The 21,626-nt window shown below is 36.1% G+C and overlaps 1 long non-coding RNA gene across 1 annotated transcript in view; it reads right to left on the bottom strand.

Annotated features, from left to right (window-relative positions):
* Positions 1-649: 649 nt before the first annotated feature.
* LOC139117757 (uncharacterized) overlaps positions 650-21,626 on the bottom strand; it is a 43,959-nt gene continuing 22,982 nt past the window's right edge. The window contains exons 2-4 of the long non-coding RNA XR_011548566.1: positions 6,987-7,175; positions 2,837-2,919; positions 650-2,364 (exon numbers count right to left, since the gene is read on the bottom strand). This is a non-coding gene — a long non-coding RNA (uncharacterized lncRNA). The remainder of the gene's footprint in view (positions 2,365-2,836; positions 2,920-6,986; positions 7,176-21,626) is intronic.

The following is a 21,626-nucleotide window of genomic DNA, read 5'->3' as shown; positions in this document are numbered from 1 at the left end:
CTGCCTATGAAATGACCATGACCTTGACCATGACCATGACCTTTGTTTGCTTCATTCATTAGCAGTATTTCGGAGTATAAAAACCAGACAAGTGAGTGACCAAGTGCGGGACACGCAACCTGCAATATACGGTACTTTTAGGGACATCCCAAAATGCTGACAAAAGTGATTTCAGTTTAGTTTGGCACAATAAATAACATACAGTCAATAGCATTTTATATTAGGAGACAAGTGTTTAAAAACGAAAATATACCTGGAAGACCTTGTTTTTTTCAATGTGCATATCAATAATGAGTTCATACAGTCTGTTAAAAAATACCAGTTTATCACAAGTGGTTATAGTCTGAAAAATTTGATTTTGATCTCTGAGAGGCAATAGTGCAATAAATTTGTTGTCAGAAATATTTCTTCAATGTTATTTGGATGTATAGCATTGTGTAGGGGAAATATCAAAAGATTACCTTCATGTGTATAAAAACACAAGTATTACTTTTGTTGTTTGCTAATTTGCGTATCAACTTGAAATAATAAACTTTATTTTTTCACTGGCAACATGGAATACAGCTATGCATATGTAATTATTATTATTATTATTTACTATTATTATTAAGTGACAATTTCATTGATATCCATTCCATCCAATAGGGTTCTGATAAGCATTTTATGTATACTCTTGTGAGTGGAAATATATGAATTAAAGCAGTATCTTGAAAACTAATGTATATAATCTCTGTGCTTCAGGTTTAACAGAGTATTTGATAACTATCAGCTTGTCAGCCGTGATTTCATGTGCACAGTCTTTCTATATCAACTCATCCACTAATATGTGGTGTCCATAACAATCAAGTCAGGTTGTTGAACTCCATGGCGGTCAGCAATTAAAATTACACAAGCTCGAGTCCAGATGATGCCAAACTTTACCACATTATGAACAATATTGACAGTATGACATACAAGCACCTCATAACATTTATTCAAGAAATAGACATTTGTAACGTCAATAAAATTATTATTATTACTCGTCCATTAACTACTAGCCCTCATAAGACTAGCCAGTCAATTACATCTCACTCACAATTAAATATACACTGACATCCTCCCACTTGAGCATTTCAAAAACAAATTGCCCCATCTCTAACTGTCATTAATTACATAAATTTCATTATTTGATTTTCAAAATAAAATTTTGTTAGTTTATTAAGCATTTCATTCCAAAAATTTATATCAAAGCAGATTCTTTCTATGTGTATATCATTTTCTGTCCATACCACAAAATCTCCCCAAGGTAAGCCTGAAATTCCCATTTGTCCCATTACTTGGTAGTAGTATTGATGTGATTTCTTTAGGCTGTAATATCCCACCCTCACATTTCAGATAAGTACACTTTGTGTATGAGGCTTGGGTAGGACACTTGATCTCAAGTGTTCCAAAAGGTGACAGTTGACTTGGGTCATAAACAATCCTATCTGGTGATGAACCCACGAAAGGTACATCGGGATGAATGATAAACCCACACATTTTTGATATTTGCATAGTCTAAAGCTGCCTGTGCTTTATGTACTATGCCATATTTCATTGCTGCTGTCAGTATGTCCTTTGTTGATATCAGTCTGTCAGCCAGTGACTCAAAGTCTCTTTTACGACATACTATATCTTTGAATTTAGAAGAAGTGATGCGGGACTTTCTGAGTTTATGCCATTCGGGGCAATCACTCTGCCGTCTTGTTAGTGTTTCAAGTTCATGGCACTCTTCTAAAGAGACTTGAAGACCACGAAAATACTGCTGTTGGGAGGCACTTAGAACAAAATAATAATGAAACTGAATATGGTTATTATTAGGGGGTAATTTAGGAAAAGGTAACTGTAGGGGGAGTTTTATTATTGATAAGTCAGATTCTGGTTTCGGTAATTGATATGAAAGAACACTGCCCATTACTACATTTCCATATGAAGTTTCTATCATCTCTAAATTATCAAAGCTGTGAGGAAGAACTTGAAGAAGTTGTACAGATTGATGAGATACAGACATAGATTTGTGTAAATTAGACATTAAATTAAAATCAGGAAAATCACTATTGACTGGATTATAAAAAGTACTCTTTACACATGAATTAGAACTTTCAGACTTTGGCTTTGTGAATTTAACTTTGGTTACATCCCTGGGTTTAATTCCATGAGTCCGAGGTGGTACATGCCATTGTTGAGGTGCTGATGTTTTGCACACAATCTCTGGTATGGATTTGAGTCCCATGGTCTTATAGCGGGCTACCTGGAAGAGCATTGCAGATATGTGATTGCAAATGCCTTTGCCAGCTGTACAGGAACACAGATGGTCTCTCATGGACTTCTCATTCAACAAATGATCTGTAAAATAAAATTACATAAAAATTCAATGAAATTCAATGATCAATCAAAGAGGTGTAAAACTTAAGTTACTATTTTAAGAACCAATGACAAGATCCATTTGGCTGTTGTCTTTTTCAATAGTTTTATCCATCATAAAGTGATAGTTTTACACCTTTTTAATGTTTGAGAAAGTCATTTGCATGTACTTTCATCTATTTACTACTGATTGTTAATGAACTAGATGTGTCAGTGTGTAGCTAGTGTGGTTGCATTGTGATTTAATAGCAGCTATCATTTAGAAGATTTCAATCAGTAAATCAACTGGTTGGATTTTGATCAACCACTGCTATTAGTTTTTGAAAATTATTTCAATCTTTCAATCAATAAGTGCTTAATATTCTACCCAAAATATTGATAAATGTTTACATCAAGCTTGTTAACATATAATTGTCACCATCAAGATCAGTCTTGTTCAGTTATATTCACTTACTGTCAATTTATGAGGTGGGTCATTCTTTCTCATGGAGCGAAAGCACAAACACTTCAAGAGACACCCTTCTTCAAAGACTCTAACTGAAATTATCAAAGGAAAGAGAAAATATTAAAGAGAAAATATTTCCAAATGCTGACGGTGTCTCTAAGTCAAAGATTTTTTTACCAGTTTTCATAGTCACAGTGTTGAGAAGTCAGTTAAAGGCACATGAGCTGCAATTTTTTGCTCATGTGTTTACACACGTGAGCATATGTCGCAGCGATGTCTGTCTGTCTGTCTGTCCGTGTGTCTGTCTGTCTGTCTGTCTGTCTGTCTGTCTGTTGGTCCGATATCTCAAAAACGGCTAGTCAGATAAGAATCAAATCTGGTACATAGATTCAGTTAGCAAATGGCAAGAACTGATTAGCTTTTGGTGGGTGTGGCTTGCATACTTTTTACTCATTTGCATAATTAATGATTTTAGAAAAAATGGATATACATTAAAAACGACTACACACAATTTGATGAGATATGCTACAAATGTTGATCACACCAAGATATATCAGCAGTGGGAACCATTAAGGGGTTACATGAAAGATAGTTGCTAATTTGCATATTTAATGAACTTTCCTAATTAGGGATATATGTCTGATTTGACTCGATCAAAATTGACCAAACTTGGTATGTATATTAAAGATACTACTATTTAACATTATTGAAAGTCATTAAGGTGGCTGGAAAGGCTATTTTTGCACCAATTCTTTTCTCAGAGTTAATGTGAAGTTTCAAGTGTTAGAATCAAGATATTTAGTTCAAATTTTCAGGATAAGTCTCTTAGTTAATAGTTTCTCCAAAGTATATAAAAAATTCTATATTTGCAGCCATGATTTTGAAATATGACACAAGTACATATTAAAATTTAATTTTTCATAGTTTTTTACATATTTGAATTTAATAATAATTGGATAGTATTAATATTACCAAATTAGTTATAAATATGTTGACACTATTAATTGTAAGATTTGCATGGCAGGATTTGTAAATAAAATTTGTTTTTATGATTTTACATGGGTTTACATATCAATAAATTATTAAACATTCTTTCAAATTTCAAAATGTGGTATTTCAAAAAGTACTTCAAATACAGGAAAATTGTGCCATACATATCTTATCTGTAACCTTGTTAATAGGCTGTAAAATTCCATGTCCATATCTCATTTCAAAGGTTGGATTAAATTGGTATATAATTATGTAGGAAAACTTATTCTGTCAAAAATGTTAAAAAAAAGCCACATTTGCACCCCTCTTTTGAAGTCACAGAGCAGTTTTTTTGGTTAATCTCACTTTTGATACCTCTTTGACACTCAACGAATCTAAAAATGCATTTACAATAGCAGTCACTCTGAATGCAAGCACCGCCTTGTCAAACTTTCCTCAAAAACAGCAAATAATGACTTTCCCTTTTTAAAAATTTTATTAAAGCTAGGGGACCTCTACCATAGTTAATACACTAAGGACTTCCCAACTTCTTATTTGGTTAGTTTTTCAGAAGTTTCAACAGGCTATAACTCTGCAATGCTTATGTGCCCAAATGTCTAGTTTTTTTTATTCCACAGAGAATGTTGACTACTTTCATGTTTTAATAGTTTTATTGAAGTTTATAACTGACGCTCTAGCCTTTACCGCTACCTTAAGCGTTTTAACTTTAGCCAATTCCTAATATGCACATTTAATGAACTTTGCTAATTAGGGATATATATTTGAATTGACTGGACCGACGTTGATGAAACTTGCTACATGTATTTGGAGCTACTATGATACAACATTTTTGAAAGTCTTTAAGCATTTTTACTTCAGCCAATTCCGAATTTGCATATTTAATGAACTTTCCCAATTAGGGATATATATCTGAATTACTTGATTGTAGTTGTTGAAACTTGCTATATATCAAAGATACTGTGATATAACATTATTGAAAGTCAAAAGACATTTTTACTTCAGCCAATTCCTAATTTGCATATTAAATGAATTTTCATAATTAGGAATATTTATCTGAATTGACCAGATCAAAATTGATGAAACTTGCCATGTACATTAAAGACACTATAATACAATATTATGAAAGTCATTAAGCATTTTCTCTTCAGCCAATTCCTAATTTGCATATTTAATGAACTTTCTTAATTAGAGATATATATCTGAATTGACTTGACCAAAGTTGGCAAAACTTGCTACATATATTGCAGATACCATGATACAACATTATTGACAATCATTAAGCATTTCTACTTAAGTCAATTCCTAATTCAATTCCTAATTTACATATTTAATGAACTTTGTGTATTAGGGATATATACTGGGATTGACTTGATCAAAGTTGGCAAAACATGCTATGTACATTGATGATTATACCTGGTTAAAACAATATCGAAAGTCAATTCACATTGTCATGTCAGCTAATTTATAATTTGCATATCAATGAGCTTTCACAGCTCGGCATATGTGGCTTGAAGGACTTGGCCAACGGTAATTACACTTGCTATATAAAATGGTGATACAATGACAGCAGTCAAAGAACTTTAATATTTTTATTTCAGCTAATTACACATTTGTATACTTCATGACGTTTTAGAATTAATCGGCGTGATTATTGTTCATTATGTTGATCATAATACTTTCAATGAAGTTGCAAATATGTGGCAAAGGTTCAAATTTACACATAACTGCAATATATAATGAAACACGTGAGCATTTTCAGTTCTTATCTGGTTGACATTATTTTCATGATTTTATATTTAGATTAAAATTAGTTCATAGAAATGTTCTTACTCAGAGATATCAAGTACAATTGTCCACTGAGTGGGACTGCATTGGGAAGTTTCAGTACATGTACTACAAACAGTAAATGGGTGCTGTACAAAAATATAATGGACAGCATAAATGGCGCATGTACACATTTGAATCTTTAAAAATACAACACAGTACAACCAACTGAAAGGATGGGAGTATTCATTCCACTCTGACATACGATTCTCTGCTTTTCTTGCAAGATTAGCAGGAAATTTGAAATGACAAAATATGTTCAATTTCTTGCCTCTATATACAACAAGTAGATGAGGTCAAGCCACAATTTGTGACTTGGTAGATTGAAATAAATACCCGAGGAAGTTGGAGGCAAGTTAGTAAAGGCTGGACAAATTTCACAGTTTTGAGGCTCATGGTAATAATGACACCAATTCATAGGCCTGTAGTTGAAGGGCAGTGCAGATAATCATGTATTATCATCAATTTGTATTAATATCATTGTTAATATATCATTTTGGCTGGCTTGACGAGATTGAATACCCGGAGGTTGAGCAAACTGTATTATTGGGCACAGACATTGATGACAGCGTCCTTGACAACTTTGCGTTAACAGCCTTGTTCTGAGTTTAATATGGCTGCCGCGTGAATAGGGTGTATAAAGAAGTAACATCACATCCATCACATCCACATCATAATGACGAGTCACCATAACGTAATGGCTTGTGTCAACATCGTAAAGATACAACACCACAGCGTAATGGCTTGTCTGGCATACATAAATGAAATAACAACACAGTGAAATGACTTGTCTGCATCACATAATTGGCTAACCTCATCACATAATGGCATGTCCTCACCACATAAGGTTATAACCTCATCACATAAGGCTATAATGTCACCAAATAATTCCATAACCTCATCACAAAATGCTATAACCACATGGCATAATGTCATATCTGCATCGTGTAACGTTTAATTGGGGTGACATATAGTTATCATACATCATAAGACAGCTATGGCTTTCCACTCTGCCATGCCACAATTCTCGACTGTGGAGTGACGTCAGTAGGTGAAACGCATACGAGCAAAGTGAAGGAGAGATCAGACGATACAGAAGAGCGAATGATACAGAAATTTGTGTGGAAAAAAGCAGAACTAAAAGTTGTGTCATTTATGTATATTGAAACTTTGAATCATTTATGTATATTGAAACTTTGAATATTGCTTTGGTGGTTGAAAATCCGAACTTCAATTATTTGTTTTCACGGCGCTTTGACGCAAAAATGACGTGAAAAAACGCATTTCCTATGATGTCTCAACATAAGGCAAAATAATATGTCTCAAAGTAAGAAATTTACCCTACCTTGCCATATAATATACATCCATCCGGTCACCCAGCACAGTGAAAATTAAGCTACAATCCCTCCATCACATCTTGGTCATGACCGTAACTATATACGCCAATGCACCAGGGCGTGACCGGTTTTTTCCGTCACGTGGTCGGGGTCATCCGGTGTATTCTCCAATCAAGTGACAGGCTGTGTTGGGCGCCCTATATTGCAGATGATAAACACATTCCTTCGTGTTTTTAGAGTCGCATTAAAACACATCGAATATAGGTTACAATGGATGCGAAATTGGTCAATTTGACTGTTGTTGTTACAGAAGTTGTTGATGATGAGTGCATAGACCTCAGGACATTGCTGACTATACTGTAAGTACCGTGTTTGTGTAGATACTTGTCAGAAAATACCCCTACTTTAAAGCAAAACTGTTTTAGTGTTTGTGATCTGAGTTTCAAGGTTATCGTAATTTTTTTCTATAATTTATGAATGCAAAAATAAACAGATAAAGTTCAAAAATATTTTCGTACATCAAAACTACTAGATATGCAAGTCAAACTTGGTGGAAATGTTATTCAATTTTTATTGCAAGCTGCGTATTTTCTTTTTTTTTTCTATGCAGCAAGAAAGTTAGGTTTTGATCACAACATTATGGAACCAAAAAGTAACTTTATTAACCAAACTTTTTGTGCTTTTGATGGAAATTTTTAGAGAATTTCAAACCATAGTTGTTTTTTTCGATGGGACTGTGTTATGTAGGTCATTCCCCCCACACTCATCATGACCTGAGTTCAATTAGTCTAGAACATTCTCAAGGTCACTGCCCTTGATGACCTCACAACCTTGAATTCAATTAGTCATGTTTGGAATGTTCTGGAAAGTTGATTAGTTGTGTAAGGGAGATAATTTTAGAACAGTAATTAGCATGTCAATAAAAGTTCTAGATTGTTCTTATATGCCTTTATAAAAGGGACGTGCACAGCTTCCAGTCAGACTTTTGGGATCGTGTCTCTTGTGTGTTACTAAACTCCAGCAGTAGTCATTCTCAAGACTTTTCAAGACCTTCACTGTCAACGCTGGATTTATACTGTGGACTTTGTGCAGCTTCAAGCCTGCAAGCCAAAGGACTGTTCATTCATCCGACTGACTGTTACAACTCTGAGACTGGAGCTTTGCCGTCCCAGCTGAGATAAGTAGTCTGTACACTTTTAAAGCTTGTACTCTGTCCCTGACTTAGCAATTAGTTTTGTTTTCGTAATAAATTTTGTTTAAACGTAAACTGCTGAGTTCACCCTTTGTTCGTTTTCTCTGCACGTAACAAATTGGGGGCTCGTCCGGGATACGATAATTTTGAGCCGTTTGACAACATTTTGCCTACCTTTTCAAAACTACTTTACACTGTGAACTCAGCGAAATTTAATCATGGCGGAATTTAAGCCAGACGAATTTATGGATGACCTTGATCAGGACACATTTAATTCCCTCAGAAAAGACAACCTCATAGCACTGGCCAATTTCCTTAAAGTAGATGTCAAAAGATCTATGCGCAAGCGAGAAATACAGTTCAAGATTGCAAAACATTTAGTTAATTCTGGCCATTTTGAGGAGTCTGCCTTAAAAGATTATGAGCCTGAGTCTTCCTTCGAACTCAAAAATTGGAATTGGAAATACAGGCAGATTTCGAGCTAAAAAAATTGGCATTAGAAAAAGAAAAGAATTACAAATGAAAGAAAAAGAATTACAAATGGAAAAGGAGAGACAGGCATTAGAAAAAGAAAAAATACAAATGCAGTTAGAAATGGAAGAAAGAGAACAGAAAGAGAGGGAATTGGAAATGAAAGAAAAAGAATTGCAAATGGAAGAAAGACAAAGGGAGAAAGAAAGAGAGGAAAAAGAAAAGGAAAGAGAATTAGCAGAACACCGACTGCAGTTAGAAATAAAACGTTTAGAGCTTGGACAGTCAGGAAAATTCTTCCCTTCAGACAAGTTTGACATCACTAAGCATTTCAGGTTAGTTCCCCCTTTCCAAGAAAAGGATGTTGATAAATATTTCCTTCATTTTGAGAAAATTGCTCAGAGTCTGAACTGGCCTAAGGAGTCCTGGTCTATGCTTTTGCAGAGTGCTTTGGTGGGTAAAGCCAGAGAAATTTACATTCAGTTGTCAGTAGAGCAGGCTTCAAATTATGATTCTGTGAAGGAATTAATTCTCAAGGGCTATGAATTGGTGCCTGAAGCTTACCGTCAGAAATTTAGGGATTGTGAGAAGGTGAAAGATCAAACTTACGTTGAATTTGCTCGAACAAAAGAACAACTGTTTGATCGTTGGTGTTCTTCTGAAAAGGTCAGTCAGAATTATGACAAATTACGACAGCTTGTTTTGATTGAGGAATTTAAAAGGTGCATTCGGAGTGACATCAAGACATTTATCAATGAACAAAAGGCAGATACATTGGAGGTTGCTGCACGTTTGGCCGATGATTATTCATTGACCCACAAATCTTCCTTTCTCAGCAAACCATCCCAGTCCTTTTCCTACAGAAACAATGCAGGCAAATTTAACTCCTCCTTTTCATCCAAGAATTTTTCAAAGGAGAGTAGGAAATCAAATGAAAACAGTTCACAAAATTCAAGTAACACTTCCACATCATCAGATCCCAAGTCTCAATCTCCTTCTGACAAACAGTTCGGTACACTTTCTTGTAATTATTGCAAGAAAGACGGCCATTTAATGTCAGAGTGTTTCAAATTGAAAAGAAAACGTGAAGGTCAAAGTAGTCAAAGTGGATCTAAGCCCACCGGCTTTATTTCTTCATCAACTCAATTAGAGTCTAATAATGTGTGCAACACATTTTCTGAGGTTAAACCCCTCTTATCCCCAATTAATGAGGTCAAGGTCAATTCTTCTCAAGATAGCATTATGGGTATTTTCGAACCATTTATTCATAATGGTTTTATATCACTTTCTAGTGATTTCTCTTCCGCTACCCCTGTCAAAATTTTAAGAGATACCGGGGCTTCCCAGTCTCTTTTGTTGGCAGATACCCTGCCGTTTTCTGAAAAGTCATTTCAGGTTCTAAAGTTCTTATTAAGGGGGTAGATTGTAATGACTACATTCCTGTTCCTCTCCATAATGTCTATTTGTCTTCGGACTTTGTTTCTGGACCTGTGGCTTTAGGTATTAGGCCTTTTTTGCCTTTCGAAGGGATTCACCTTCTTCTTGGAAACGACCTTGCTGGGGACAAGGTCATCACTAATCCACTTGTGACTGATAATCCTAGTTTAGATCAGGATCCAGAGCCAATTGAACAAGAGATACCCGATTTATTTCCTTCATGTGCCATTACTCGAGCCATGTCAAAGAAAACTTCCGAGAATCAAAATACTCTCAAGAATAATGTCACAGATGTTGACTTAAATGACACCTTTCTCAGTCAGGTGTTTGACACGGATCATTCCGTTATCCCTCGTGGATTTGAAACTTCCAGTAAAACTTCTGCTGACCAAAGTCAGACATTTTCTAGATCAAATCTCATTGCAGAACAACACAAAGACCCAGATATTTGTCTTTGTTTGACAGGGTAGATGATGAAGGTAAAACTTCAGATAGCTCTGTTTCCTATTATACAAAATCTGGTATTCTCATGCGTAAATGGAGACCTCCAGATGTTTTGGTTGATGACGATTGGGCTATAAAACATCAAATTGTGATTCCAAAGCCCTATCGTGCTGAATATTGCGCCTGGCCCATGAAACCCCCTGGGCTGGTCACTTAGGAGTCAGGAAAACTTATCATAAAATTCTCAGTCACTTTTATTGGCCTAATCTCAGGCAGGATGTAGCACATTTCTGTAAAACTTGTCACACATGTCAAATGGTAGGAAAGCCAAATCAGACCATTCCAAAGGCCCCTTACAGCCAATTCCTGCATTTCAAGAACCATTTAGTAGGATACTAATAGACTGTGTTGGGCCCCTACCAAAAACAAGATCAGGAAATGAGTACATGCTGACAATTATGTGTACATCAACTCGGTTCCCGAAGCCATACCACTGAGAAATATAAAGACAAAGACTATAGTGAGAGCTTTAGTCAAATTTTTCACTTTATTTGGCCTCCCTAAATGTGTCCAGTCGATCAAGGCTCCAACTTTATGTCTGGTATTTTTCAACAAGTAATGGATCAGCTAGGCATTAAACAGTATAGGTCATCCGCCTATCATCCAGAAAGTCAGGGTGCTCTTGAGCGATTTCATCAAACTTTGAAAAACATGATTAGGACCTACTGTTTTGACACAGAGAAGCAGTGGGATGAAGGAATTCATTTTTTGCTCTTTGCTGTTAGAGAGTCAATTCAGGAGTCTCTTGGTTTTAGCCCATTTGAGCTTGTATTTGGACATACAGTCCGTGGCCCACTTAAGCTCGTTAAAGAGAAATTCCTATCAGACGATGATGATTGTCTGAATATTTTGCAATATGTGTCAGATTTTCGTACGAAAAAACTCTCTAAAGCATGTGAATTAGCCAGAGAAAATCTTGAGTCATCTCAGCAGTCAATGAAAACCAAATATGATAAAAGCACCTCAAAACGGAAGTTTGAACCAGGTCAAAAAGTTCTTGTTCTACTTCCAATTCCTGGCAAACCACTCCATGCTCGTTACTTTGGGCCATACCTAATTGATAAGAAATTGAGTGATTTAAATTACATCATAATAACACCTGACAGGCGAAAACAAAAACAGCTATGTCACATAAATATGCTTAAGCCATATTTGGATAGGGATAATCCTACTATAACTCAGCCTGTCAGTGCAGTCAGTTCAAACCATTATGAAGATAGTGATACTGAAACTGACTTGAGTGAAAATACTCTAAACTCAAAGCTGGGCTCGGTCAAGCTTCAGAACTCAGAAATCCTGGAGAAGCTGGAGTCTACAAAGTTGGCACACCTCCAGCCAGAAACAACAACAACAGGTGAAAGAACTGCTCCACGAATATAAACACCTGTTTCAAGATGTTCCAACGAGGACAAACGTCATCTATCACGACGTTGATGTTGGGGACAGTAAGCCTGTAAAACAGCATCCATACAGACTGAATCCAACAAAAGCGAAATATCTCCAGGAAGAAGTCAAATACCTGCTGGACAATGACTTTATTGAACCCAGTAAAAGTAACTGGAGTTCGCCGTGCATACTTGTTCCCAAATCAGATCACAGTTATCGTATGTGCACGGACTTTAGGAAGGTCAACACTTTAACAAAGACAGACACTTTCCCAATCCCGAGGATTGATGACTGCATCGACCGAGTGGGAAAAGCCAAGTATGTGACGAAATTTGACCTACTGAAGGGATTTTGGCAAGTCCCTCTGACGGATCGTGCTCGTGAAATATCCGCCTTTGTTACACCAGACGGATTGTTCCAGTACAAGGTGATGCCATTCGGAATGAAGAACTCTCCGGCAACGTTCCAACGGATGATCAACGACGTCATATCCGGGCTAGACGGGTGTGCAGCTTACGTTGACGACGTAGTCCTGTATAGTGACACCTGGGAGGAACACATCAAGCTCATGCGGAAGTTCTTTGAGAGACTGAGCAAAGCAATGTTGACTGTCAACCTTGCCAATCTGAGTTTGGTTGGGCTAGGGTAACTTACCTCGGACATACTGTAGGACAGGGTGAGGTAAAACCTGTTGATGCCAAAATCAGTGCCATTTCAAGTTTTCCCATACCAAACTGCAAACGACAACTGATGCGCTTTCTCGGTATGGCTGGTTACTACAGAAAATTCTGTCCAAATTTCTCCACAATTACTGAGCCTTTGACTAACTTACTTAAAAAGAAAGTAAAGTTTGTTTGGTCAGAGCAATGCCAACAGGCATTTGATACACTTAAAGCCATACTGCAAAGTGCCCCAGTGTTGTCTGCACCAGATTTCACTTTGCCATTCAAATTAGCTGTAGATGCTAGTGATACGGCTGCTGGTGCTGTTTTATTGCAAGAAGATAGTCATGGGAACTCCTGTTTGCTATTTTTCACGCAAATTTAACAATCTCAGAGAAACTACTCTACAATTGAAAAAGAGTGTTTATCTTTGATATTAGCTTTACAGCATTTTGAAGTTTATGTTACTTCTTCAAATCAGCCAATAGTGGTTTATATTGATCACAACCCTCTTGTTTTCTGCAGAAATTTAAAGGCAAAAATCAGAGATTGCTAAGATGGAGTTTAATGTTACAGGAGTTTAATCTGACATTAGACATATCAAAGGCAGAGACAATTTAATTGCAGACTGTCTCTCTCGTATTTAGAGTTAATTGTTGTTCACTTTCAAGAAATTTTACTTAGAGTAAAACAAAATTTGAGTACTTAAATCCTTTTCAAGATTACATTTGTAAAGAAAGATTTTCTTTGAAAAATTTTCTTTTTTGAAGAGGGGGTGTGTTATGTAGGTCATTCCCCCCACACTCATCATGACCTGAGTTCAATTAGTCTAGAACATTCTCAAGGTCACTGCCCTTGATGACCTCACAACCTTGAATTCAATTAGTCATGTTTGGAATGTTCTGGAAAGTTGATTAGTTGTGTAAGGGAGATAATTTTAGAACAGTAATTAGCATGTCAATAAAAGTTCTAGATTGTTCTTATATGCCTTTATAAAAGGGACGTGCACAGCTTCCAGTCAGACTTTTGGGATCGTGTCTCTTGGTGTTACTAAACTCCAGCAGTAGTCATTCTCAAGACTTTTCAAGACCTTCACTGTCAACGCTGGATTTATACTGTGGACTTTGTGCAGCTTCAAGCCTGCAAGCCAAAGGACTGTTCATTCATCCGACTGACTGTTACAACTCTGAGACTGGAGCTTTGCCGTCCCAGCTGAGATAAGTAGTCTGTACACTTTTAAAGCTTGTACTCTGTCCCTGACTTAGCAATTAGTTTTGTTTTCGTAATAAATTTGTTTAAACGTAAACTGCTGAGTTCACCCTTTTGTTCGTTTTCTCTGCACGTAACAACTGTGTAACATGAAATCCCCCACAAAATTTGGTAAATAAACTCAATGACACATCTGCCCACTAAGGGAGTGTTCAGAATGTACTTCCAGGGGCCTGGAGGATTTCGAGGGGGTGGGGGGCACCCATTTTCCCCAAGAAAAATGGGGGGGGGGCAGACAAAAACACCACAAGCTTTTAGGGGGCTAAGGAAAAATCACATAAGCTAAATGTTTGTCAAGAAGTCCTCATCTACAAAATTATTCATGGCTGTCAAAAAAATATCTGCTGAAAAATTACAAATTTGCTAGCTCCTACGAGGAAAAAAGGTTTGATTTTCCAATAATTCTGTGTGTGCAGCCAGAAGATCATGTGCATCAATACTACAGTGCCAGATTGTTGAAATATTGACCATAGCATTCTGTGTACACAAGAAATTTGCTGTAGTTCAAGAGTGATCTCAGTGTGTATGAATTAAGGAGAGCTGTTGGTAAGGCTCACACAGTGTAATGATACTTATACTTTAGAATCCCATTGGTTCTGATTTGTATGATCAAGGATTTCCCATTGACGGTTTGAAGAAAAGGCCAAAAAACTAATGAACATTTTCTGTTTCCTGTCATCTGAAAACATGTACATCATAACTATTTTAAAGTTTGTAAAAAATGTGAAATATGCATCTGTGCTCTGTCAACTTTGAAAAAAAATGTACTGCTGACAAAATGTGAACTGACATATCCAGGGTTATCTGCATTTACGAACATTGAATTGTGAATGGAACTAGCAGAAATATATAACATACACTATGTGAATTCATGTTATGGATAAGGTGTACTGTTCAACAAAAGTTCTGAAACATTCCTCAGGATTGTTACTTTCAGTGGCAGCCACTTTGTTTTATGGCAACCAGAAATGTCAGAAAACATACTTAGTCGAGTCTAGGAATATTGTCAATTTCATAAAAGTTTCACAAATGATCCACTGAAAGGTGCTTTATTGAAAATCATAAAACAAATACCATGTTTCTGTGATTGATTTTTATGGAGAATCATAATTGTGTTTTTCTTTGAAAAAAAATCACTGATGCAAAAGTGCTGACTCAGCAAATTTTCTATCATTTCATTAATAAGGTGGCATCTTTGTTATTGGACGAGTAACTTCATAGATGATGTTTATATCAGAAATACTACATGTATTGGTAAACGATACTTGAGAGTCTTAAGAGTGTAATTATAACATTTTTATCCACCATAGCTACTGTTTTCTTTGAACTGGTCAAGTTTGTAATAAAGTCATGTGAGAGCTGAAAATCATGGAGTAATGGATAACTGAATGTAAACTATTGTCAAAATAATCAAGAAAAGGTCTATAAAATGGATTATTTATAATTGACATGAATATTTCATAAATAACTTATCTCCAGAAATTTACAACTTGATTTTGTTCATTAATTTAATAGCTTTCCCAATAGAGTGCCACTTGCAGTCCCTGCAAAACATGCATTATATATACATATATATATACATGGAAAAAACAGGAAATATGAAAGGGATATGGTAAAAAATACCGCAATTATACGGTGTCGCTCAAATTTGATCAGAATTGGTACATACCAGTATGGGTACCAAAGATCAACAATAAATGTTGTTTCTATCTGTTCAGTGCAGGAAAATTCTACGTTGATGTTATGACAATGATTTCTGCACAGTACAACCAGAAAAACAACAAGAAATATTTAAACCAGAAAAACAAGAATGACAAAAGTAATTAAGGTCTGAAACTTTAGGTACTGGAGGTCAACTTTAGCAACATGCATAGCAGAAAGGCAGCTAGCCCCCTTACTGCCTTAGTTTGACCATAGACGGTCTTCCTCCCCTCTACTGACGGTCTTCCTCCCCTCTACTGTCTATGGTTTGAGCAGGTCTGTTAATATGTAACAGTTCAATGACAATGACAGGAAATGACTCAAGTCAGTGGAGTAAGCCTGTTTCAAGCCTGTTTCAGAATTCCGCTTTTTCTTACCTCATTTGCACATTTTTGACACTGATGGTTCATTTGAACAAATTCACATCTCAACCCCTACATCTACCTGTACACCAAATACTGAGACGGTAGCTTTGGCGGTATGGGAGCCTTTGTGTGTGACGGACATACATCCGCACATACCCACAAATATACAGACATTTGACTCATCATATAAGCTGTTGTTGGTATTTATATATAAACCAAATATGAGCTAAAAAAAAAATCACCAGGAAAATAGAAAATCCTCCAGGCCCTCTGGAAGTAATTTCTGAACACTCCCTAAATATAAATTTTGCATACATACATACACATATCTAACAAGTCATTGACAATGACATAGTCCCCACTTGTAATAGGAGTATTAGTCTTGAGGGGGCAGGGAAATGAGGTCATTAAGAAGTATCACTAAAAGTGTATATGTTCAGATCTATGGACACATAGGTCTATGTCATTGTTCCCAATTTGAAACAAGAGGCATGTCTAAGTTATGGTTCTAAATCGGGAAAAAAGATCAAACCTCTAGCTGTATTGGCCAGCCAAGAAATACATATGTGCATAATAAATGAGGTACAAGATGTGACATCTTAAGGTCTATTATCCTATCAAAATTGAAGCGTAAAGAACTTGTGGTTACTGAGTTATGCATATATATGCATATTCAAGGTCAAGGTCATCAAGGTCACGTGACATTTTGAAAAAAAACATTGTGTTGCTAATTAATCCATATATGCCAAAATTCAGACCTCTAGCTCTATTGGCTTGCCCACAATTATATATGGGCATAATTAACGAGGTAAAGCATGTGTTGTCATAAGGTCTCCCATCCTACTAAATATAAAGGACATAGCACTTGTGGTTACTTATTTATTGACATAATCGTGTATTTTAGGTAAAAGGTTATCGAGGTCACATGACATTTTGTCAAAAAATTTCTATCCTATAGTCTATCCCTATATACTAAAAATAGTGACAACATCACTGTTCGCTCCCATATAGTTATCAAAACAAGTCAACAATTGTATGAAAACATGGACATACATATACAGACAGACTGACATACACAGACTGGCACAGAGTGATGACATTGACCCCAAGTGTGCCTTGGCCCATGGAGAGTGATAAAGATATAACAAACAGCTGAATGTAATGATAAAATAGTTAAGTATAGGCCTATACAGGCACTGAGAGTGAATATGTTACAGCAATTTGATTAGTTTCTTTTCCTTTTCTACTTCTGTGATAATCTTTAAGACAATCAATCTGCAAGGCAGTTTATGTATTGACAAATATGTTATCTTTTACAAGCACACAGTAAACTGTTCTTGATTTTTCATTTACAATATTTGACATAGACTGAAATACATAACATGCAACCAATGTTTACACTTTGCCCATATCATACACCAGATACATGGAGAAATTTCAACATACAATCATCAATTCAGAAACCCTACAGGGAAAAGTAAACATTGTTTTCTTCCAGAACAGCTGATGCATCCACATCTGGAACAACTTACAAACTTAACCAATTACACAAGGATGATGACACAAGAGATAAAGTTAAACTGTGGTGGACTTGACTATTCCTTTCAAATCCTTACCTAACTTGACATCTTGAACTAAAATACACTGCATGGTTAATTACGCATAAAAATACATCGGGGTGGACCATTTGATAAGGGATGGTGTCTGGAAGATCGATGAGGTACATTATCTTTTATATCCGATCCATTGTACATTCTTTTTTCCCCACTCTCCCACCTTTTCTTTTTGTCAAACCTTCTCTGGCTGAATTTTTTATTGGCATTTGTTTGGAATTTTTTCAAAATCTGCCAGGATTTTTTTACCGCATTTCAACACCAAATACAGTTTACCATATCAAATGCTTACTAAATCACCACATTATATACTCTTAGTTCCAGTAGGTATAAAATTACCAAAAAAAATCTTAAAAAAGATATCCCGTAAAACTGACAGTTTTGCAAAGTTGCCCCAAAAATTCAAAATTCTGGATTTCAACTTAATTTCAATATATCTTATTAACAAAAACCCTAAGAACTGGTTTACTAAATACCAAAGCAATCAGACTGGTAAATTTTGAGAAACAAAATTTTTTACCAAAAATGAGAAAAATTGCCCCTGAAAATACAAAATTGCAGATTTCATCCTAATTTTAAATATATCTAATTAACACAAACCCTAGGAACCTGTACACTAGATATCAAAGCTACCAGATCAGAAGTTTTAGGAGAAAAATTTTTTGACCAAAAAAAGGCAAAAATTGCCCCCAAAATAAAAAAAAATTGTCAGTTTCAACATACCTTCAATACATTATATTGAGATTAATCTTAGATACCTGTATACCAAATATCAGAGCTATCAAATCAGTACTTTTTCGATAAAAAAATTTTTTATCAAAAATTGGGAAAATTGCCCCAAAATTACAAATATGACAATATCAATACAATTTGTACAAGCATGACTGAGATCATCCTGAGGAACATGAATATTAACTTTCAGAGCAATCAGACGAGCGATTTCAGAGAAAAAGATTTTTTGACTAAAAAAGGAAAAAATACCCTAAAAATACAAACATGCAAATTTCATCCCAATTTTTGCACACATAATTTAGAATACCTTAAGAAATCTGCATACTAAGTTTCAACCAAATCTGACCAAGGCTTACTGAGTATTAGCCATTTGCAGGATTTTTCCTTTTTTCCCCCTCATTTGCATATTTTTGGCACTGACATGTTCATTTGAACAAATTCACATCTCCACTTCTAGGTGCACCTGTACACCAAATACTAAGACAGTAGGTGCTACGGTTTAGGAGTTTTTGATGTGGACGGACATACATACATACATACATACATACATACATACGTACATACATACATACATACAGACGACATTTTTCCACCTTATAAGAATACCTCCCATTTGCATATATACATATGCATATATGGGAGCTAAAAATCATACATTCACCTCTATTGGTTTGTTCAAAATTAGATATGCACACAATGAATGAGGTACAATATGTGGCGTCATAAGGTGTCCCATCATACCAAATATGAAGGGTGTAGCACTTGTGGTTCCTGAGTTATGGACAAATATGTATATTTGGGGTCAAAGGTCACCGAGGTCACGTGACATTTTGTCAAAAAAATTGTATTGCTAAGTTATCCCTACATACCAAAAATCAGACCTCTAGCTCTATTGGCTCGCTCAAAATTAGATATGCACATAATTAATGAGGAACAATATGTGGCGTCATAAGGTGTCCCATCATACCATATATGAAGGGTGTAGCACTTGTGGTTACTGAGTTATGGACAAGTATGTATATTGAGGTCAAAGGTCACCAAGGTCACGTGACATTTTGTCAAAAAAATTGTATTGCTAAGTTATGCCCATATACCAAAATCAGACCTCTAGCTCTATTCGCTCACTCAAAATTAGATATGTGCATAATTAATGAGGTACAATATGTGGCGTCATAAGGTGTCCCATCATACCAAATATGAAGGGTGTAGCATTTGTGGTTACTGAGTTTTGGACAAATATGTATATTTGAGGTCAAAGGTCATTGAGGTCACATTACATTTTTTCAAAATAATTGTATTGCTAAGTTATCCCTATATACCAAAAATCAGACCTCTAGCTCTATTGGCTCGCTCAAAATTACATATGCGCATAATTAACAAGGTACAATATGTGGCGTCATAAGGTGTCCCATCATACCAAATATGAAGAGTGTAGCACTTGTGGTTACTGAGTTATGCACAAATATGTATATTTGAGGTCAAAGGTCATTGAGATCACTTGACATTTTGTCAAAAAAATTGTATTGCTAAGTTATCCCTACATACCAAAAATCAGACCTCTGGCTCTATTGGCTCGCTCAAAATTAGATATGCACATATTAATGAGGTACAATATGTGGTGTCATAAGGTGTCCCATCATACCAAATATGAAGGGTGTAGCATTAGTGATTACTGAGTTATGGACAAATATGTATATTTGAGGTTAAAGGTCACCAAGGTCACGTGACATTTTGTCAAAAAAATTGTATTGCTAAGTTATCCATATATACCAAAAATCAGACCTCTAGCTCTATTGGCTCGCTCAAAATTAGATATGCACATAATTAATGAGGTACAATATGTGGCGTCATAGGGTGTCCCATCATACCATATATGAAAGGTTTACCACTTGTGGTTACTGAGTTATGGACAAATATGTATATTCGAGGTCAAAGGTCACCAAGGTCACATGACATTTTGTCAAAGTGTCTGAGATATCTGCGTGAACGGATGGACTCACGGACTGACATGACCCAATCTATGAGCCCCCTGGACTTTATCTATGGGGACTAAAAACTGTGTCACTGCATCCTTTTTGCAATATGAATACGATGAGAAACTAAATTTTTATTTATCTTGGCCTTATACATGGGAGCCTATGTACTGCCTTATACATGGGAGTCTATGGACTGCCTTATACATGGGAGTCTATGGACTTCCTTATACATGGGAGTCTATGGACTGCCTTATACATGGGAGTCTATGGACTGCCTTATACATGGGAGTCTATGGTCTGCCTTATACATGGGAGTCTATGGACTGCCTTATACATAGGAGTCTATGGTCTGCCTTATACATGGGAGTCTATGGTCTGCCTTATACATGGGAGTCTATGGAGGTGAAAACTAAAAAGTCCTCTACCACGGCCAAATTTGATCGCATTGTGAAACAAATCGACGTGCATCTGTTTGAGGTATGGTACTATCCTTGTACCAAGTTTGAACGAAATCGCTCCAGGCGTCTCTGAGATATCTGCATGAACAGACGGACGCACGGACGGACGGACGGACGGACGGACGCACGGACATGACCAAACCTATAAGTCCCCCCGGACGGTGTCCGTGGGGACTAATAACCATTTATTTTATTTACTCCGATCAGTAAGAGCATGAAGAAAGGAGAGAAAATGATAGAGAAAACAGTGTGAAAATCTCAGTAATACTTTATGGGTCGCCTGTGCTTATACATGGGAGTCTATGGACTGCCTTATACATGGGGGTCTATGGAGGTGAAAACTAGTGTGAAAATCTCAGTAATACTTTATGGGTCGCCTGTGCTTATACATGGGAGTCTATGGACTGCCTTATACATGGGGGTCTATGGAGGTGAAAACTAAAAAGTCCTCTAACATGGCCAAATTTGATCGCATTGTGAAACAAATCAACGTGCATCTGTATGAGGTAGGGTACTATCCTTGAACCAAGTTTGAACAAAATCGCTCCAGGCGTCTATGAGATATCTGCGTGAACGGACGGACGGACGCACGCACACACGGACGCACGGACGGACGCACGGACATGACCAAACCTATAAGTCCCCCCGGACGGTGTCCGTGGGGACTAATTACACACACAAATGAGTGCACGAACACATACACACACACACACATATGTATGTGTATATATATATATATATATATATATATATATATTATATATATATATATATATATATATATATATATATATATTTATATATTTATATATATATATAAAAACCTATTTAAATCTTTTAATAACATCAGAAAGATTCTAGATCAGACCAAAAAACGAATAT

This window comes from Ptychodera flava, chromosome 18 (genome assembly GCF_041260155.1).
Source record: "Ptychodera flava strain L36383 chromosome 18, AS_Pfla_20210202, whole genome shotgun sequence".
NCBI lineage: Eukaryota > Metazoa > Hemichordata > Enteropneusta > Ptychoderidae > Ptychodera > Ptychodera flava.
The sequence above is the reverse complement of the archived record's forward strand: the minus strand, read 5'-3'. Positions and strand labels throughout refer to the sequence as shown.